Genomic DNA, 5,329 nt, shown 5'->3' with positions numbered 1-5,329 from the left:
GTGACAAAACTGGTACGCTCATAGATCCTCATATTGTGGAGCACATCTACTAGAATCTTACTGCAAGGAATCATACAGTTCTGATACAAATTGGCTGAGATCTTTTTTCATCATATTTGATCAAAATTCGTTTGAGTTTATGACGTTATCCCTTGTCTAATTTGCATATTTAAAGAACCTCTCTGGAAAAAAGAGATATTTGAAAATAGTAAACATCATTCTTCTTCTCGTACAGACTACATGTTTATCTCTTAAAATGGTTTAGATAGTAAAGATGCTAATTTTGTTATAGTAGCATTTTAAGTTGGAATGTTCAGTGTATGTACAGAATTCATTAAATGCCGAAAACTATGAGCTTAGCTTGGCCTCATTCTGTCCAAATGTGATTTGGACTAATTTTGCAATTCTCTAGTAACCTTCGAATTAGTTTTTTTTTTTTTTCAGAGAGGTTGGCAAAAGCCCTTGTATGGGATAACCCTTAGAAGCTAGCCTTTTCCTATCCAAGTACAAGGAAAGTTTACGTTTATACAAACGTTGGCCGTGTAGCACTTACGACCTTCGGGTTAGATCTCCCACCCTGGTCAGAGTTTTTCTCTGTCCTTGTGTGGGCCCATTTCCATCAGTAGGGCTAACGCTCACATGGTTCATATGGGATAGAAATCGAGCACTTCACATTACACTCTATTCAGTAAACTCTTTTCCTATGCAAAACGTGAAGACATACGAAAATCTAAAGGAAAATTTCTTCATACCGAAAGTCTGGTGTCACATTTCACTCAAGAAAACTTAAACGCTTCAACACAGTGTGACTATCCCAGACTGCTAAGGCATCCAAAACAGATGACATGACGAACGTCCCATTTTAAATTAGTGACTTTAGAGATAGGGTTTCGCCCACAATGTAAGAAAAAGGGTGGTACTATACTCTCAAGCACGACTGCAACTTCGTTCCCAGGTCCTTTCCCTTTGGAGCGGGAAGAGGAAAGGCCCTGGAAACGAGGTTGTCGCTTAATTTGAGGTAGTCTCGTGAACGGCAAAATGGTTTTCGAGAACAGACAATAGAATTCGTGATTGCAGAGAATTGGAGCAGCCTTAGAGTGTCGCAATACAACGAGAAATTGTGAAGAGATAGATTATTTTGTCACGACTGAAAATAATCACGTGATGACATAAGAATATTTATGTTGCCGGTAAACTCCGTTCTCAGGTTGAATCCGTTGTTACTTAAGTTAAATTTGTGATCTCCATTTTATCTAGGCACTCAGATGAATTGAATAAACTTTCTGGAGCTTGTATTAAGCCTAGCGAAAGATTAGGGTCAGGTTAGGATTAGAATTGGTTATTATACATGGATATCAATTGACTTATTATACAAAAGTAAATAATGAAAGGAGCTGTGTTTGGTTGAGCATGTTCGTCGTTGCACAGGCGCCCCAAGCTCAGTGTGTGGGAAAGCCAACATGGCCCGTCAAAATATACTGAAGGATTTGTATGAGAATCCCGAAAAACGACTTAATTGAGAGGATGATTATATGAAAAAAATCTGCATTAAAAAGCCTTACCTTTTATCCCCCTGGGTCCCGACATGACTGCATTGTCTCATTCGTCCAATCACAGTCACGCCTCCTTCGTGTTGACGAACTTTAAAAACACATGTGTCGTTGACAAACTACGGTACAGCACCCCGGTTGGGCTCAGTTTGTTAAGCGGACAGGATTGCAAAGTCGGTTCCAAGTTCAACCATCCAGCATTACTCTGGTTTGGCCTGAGTGAACAAAATAACGCCTGAGGTCGCTCGCATGGCTGCTATTGAGTTGTTGATGGGTTGAATTGAAAGTTTAATCTTTATCAATTTATTCCGATGTGGAATTGTAACCATAGGAACATTTTATCTGGGAATATTTTACTCCAGCTTGTGGGCTTCCAAGAATGGAGTGTGCAGCCTTGGGATCTTCTTACACCAGTGACAACCGAGGAATGGCTCAAATTTGCGTCGAATCTTAAAAAAAAAAATCACAAAAGAAGGAAGCGATCCACCATGAAAGGCAATAAGGTTAGGTTTTTTAGTGTGGATTTTGTCATATAATTATCCTCTTAAGTCGTTTTTCGGGATACTCATACAAATCCTTCAGTATATTTTTGTCGGGAATGTCAGTTGGCTTTCCCAGGCAATGAGCTTGGAGTGCCTGTGGTCGTTGTAGTGTAGTGATGAAAACACTGGACTATAGATCTGGAAGTTCCGAGTTCGGGTATCGGTAAGTTCATAATGAGGTTCTTTTGTTCCTTTACCATCTTGCAATGTTGAGACTGAAGGGATAAGTGTATCAATACAGAAGCCTACAACATGGCACAAAACATTGAGAAGATGTGTTGAGATGCCTAGGACAGAGCTTGAGGAAAGGTCTAGGTGTTTTCGGGGGGGGGGGGGGGGTGGGGGTGGGTTAATGGCTGCTTTACCAACAAGGTAGAATGCATATTCAACCTAGGTAAAATGAGGATCACCAATTGAACCGGATTTGACGGACAACATTTGCACTGATAATGTAATGAGAAAGTTCAAGTAAAATTCTCAAATAAGTGAAGCGACGTGAAGTCTGTGTATTACGAAGGTTGCACTTTGTAGCTAAAGGCTGATCAACTTGTGGCCCTCGATCAGACCTGACCACAACACCGTGCCTCCTTTCTTACAGTAGTTTGTGGGATCTTTAATTTATGAACGAAGAATGTAAGAAGGGGCCTACACTTTATAATCCTTATCTAGAGTTGATATTTCTCTATTTCTTTGGGTTTTTTTCTTTTTCTATTGTGATCAAAGGCAAAGTTACACTTTTTTAACGCCATCATTAGGACTGCAGTCTCCCGAGCCCCATAGAAACAGGCGCAATTCAGATTCATCAAAAAACAGCACAAAAGCTGACAGTGTCTTTAGCGAGGTTCTGCTAAACATCAACAAGCTTATGTTGGAGGGTAAGCTTCAACTCTGCCGATCAAAAAAGGACCGATGCGTGCAGGGTCCATCAGGAGCACCAGGTCCCCCCGGTCCAACCGGACCGAAAGGAACACGGGGCCGAAGAGGACAGAAGGGAAGAGCTGGAAACAAAGGTGATGAAGGGATCATGGGACCACCTGGAAAAAGCGGCAAACAAGGCATTATGGGACCACCGGGTTTGCGAGGACAAAACGGTCCCAAGGGGCAGAAAGGAGATAATGGACTATCGGGAATATCCCTGGGGCCAAAGGAGAGCCTGGAGAATCAAATTCAGCTCCTGTTGTATCCATTTCACCTGAAAGGTTGACAGTTAACGAAACAAGGACAGCCTCACTTCAGTGCTCCGTCAGTGGGAATCCCAAACCTATCGTGATATGGAGTAGATTAGGAAGAGAGTCCGCAACGAAGCTGACGGGTGATTTAAAAGGAAATCTAGTTATAAGGAACGTAAAAGGAAGCGACGCTGGTTTGTATCAATGCTCGGCGACAAATGTCTTGGGACAAAAGCGGGCAGTGGCTCGATTAGTTGTTCATGGTAAGTTGATTCGTGACACTTATTACAAATACAGTGTGGGGAATTTTCGACTGAATGTCCATAGTATGTTCCTCCGATTGCCTTTCCATTGCTCCTCGGTGGGATTTGCTTCCAACAAGAGTGTTGATCTATCACTTTGCGGTCTTGCCCCAACACAGTCACAATGGATTTATTTTTAGATACACTTTGTGCGCGAAACAAACAAAGGGTCGCCAATTTTAACCAATAAGAAGAAGCCATGTCACGCGTGACTGTTTCTGCCATGTATTTTCAGGGACATGACAACTGATTTTTGCTGTAACGGGCATTCTAAAATAGACTTATTTGTGACTGTGCTGAGGAGCCCAGCGCCAATGCCATAACAACACTCTTATCTAATTAACTGTTGCTTCAAACCGTTGCGCCGGTCACTGTCAACCAATCAGTTCTTACTTGCTTATATAGTTTTCCCGTGCTTAGGACCAGCTGCATGAGCTTCCTTTGAGTTGTGACTGGCCCATTTGACTTTTCGCGTCTATTTCTCTTTGTCAAGATGATTGTTGTTGGTTTTAAAGCGATTCCTTATGCATGTTTTGCTTGGTTGCAATGCTATAGCTCCAATGGGTTTTTTCAAACACTTTGTAACCGATGATGATGCCTGTAACATTGAAACATGTCTTACGAGTTAAAATCGTGAGATTTATTCACTGCTACCTCAACTACTTGGGTCATTTAGGAATCATTCCAAAGATCCCATTAACAGACCATATTCGTATTCTCAGTATTGGACTGGAACTAGCTTGCAATGGAGGCTAATGCAGGGGAATCTTTTCAAATGCAAATACTTTTTAGTATATTCCCCCGCATTAGCCTCCATTGCAAGATAGTTCCAATTCAATAGAATACGAATATGGTCTATTAATGGTTATGCTTATTTTGCTCTCTACTGTAGTTGGTCCTCGCATAACCCTTCATCCAGGACCTGTTCATGTCGCTGAAGGAAATAATGTTACTCTCCCATCGTGCCACGTAACTGGCTATCCCACACCAGAGGTCACATGGACCAGGTCGTTTGGTCAGCTGCCGCAATGGAGAGTACAAACTAACGACACAGCGATGAAAATATTTAATGTTAGTTTAGCCGATTCTGACAACTACCTTTGCACAGCACGTAATGTTTTGGGAAAGTGCTACAACGAACTCATTTGGTTGTGGTACCGCCTCCAAAGTTCATTGTGACTCCTCCAAAGATGATTAAAGTCATCCTAGGTGATACTGTGACTATAAACTGCAGTGCAACCGGTGAACCTAGACCAAGTATCAGCTGGAAACGACAAGGGGCACAACTTCCCTCTGGCAGACTGAGTCACAGTTTAAGTGATGCATTGATTATCAGAGATGCCAAGGTTGAAGATGCAGGGAATTACACATGTATAGCCACCAGTGCTCAAGTATCAAAGGCTGTTGCAGTCAGTAAGGTTGTTGTTGTTCCAATTGGAGGTGTGTGCTTGCTTTGAGCAGCTAGATATGTATGACCTCTCGGTTATGTTTTCTCTTAATTATTTGTTGTTGTTGTCGTTTTCTTTTTAATCCTTAATTAACCACAATCCTGTCTTCCTTTAACTTATCGTAATTTTGTAGCACAGATTTTATTACATTTTTAAATTAACTGTTACAAGAACGCTATAATTTCTGGGGTTCCTTCTTGGTTTAGCTATATTTTCTCCGTCCATTCTTGGAAAATTGCCGTTATATTTAGGTGTGACAAAGACATCGATTCAAGTAGCTCTCCAATGGGAAAAAATCGAGTTTTTGATACGATAGTA

At 41.4% G+C, this 5,329-nt stretch overlaps 1 pseudogene; it reads left to right on the top strand.

The window, feature by feature from the left end:
* Nucleotides 1–1,585: 1,585 nt before the first annotated feature.
* Nucleotides 1,586–5,329, top strand: part of LOC138054076 (uncharacterized) — a 4,705-nt pseudogene continuing 961 nt past the window's right edge.

The sequence above is a fragment of the Montipora capricornis genome, chromosome 6 (genome assembly GCF_036669925.1).
Source record: "Montipora capricornis isolate CH-2021 chromosome 6, ASM3666992v2, whole genome shotgun sequence".
In the NCBI taxonomy this organism is placed as follows: Eukaryota; Metazoa; Cnidaria; class Anthozoa; order Scleractinia; family Acroporidae; genus Montipora; species Montipora capricornis.
Note: the sequence above shows the minus strand (reverse complement) of the source record. Positions and strands in the feature narration are given on the sequence as shown.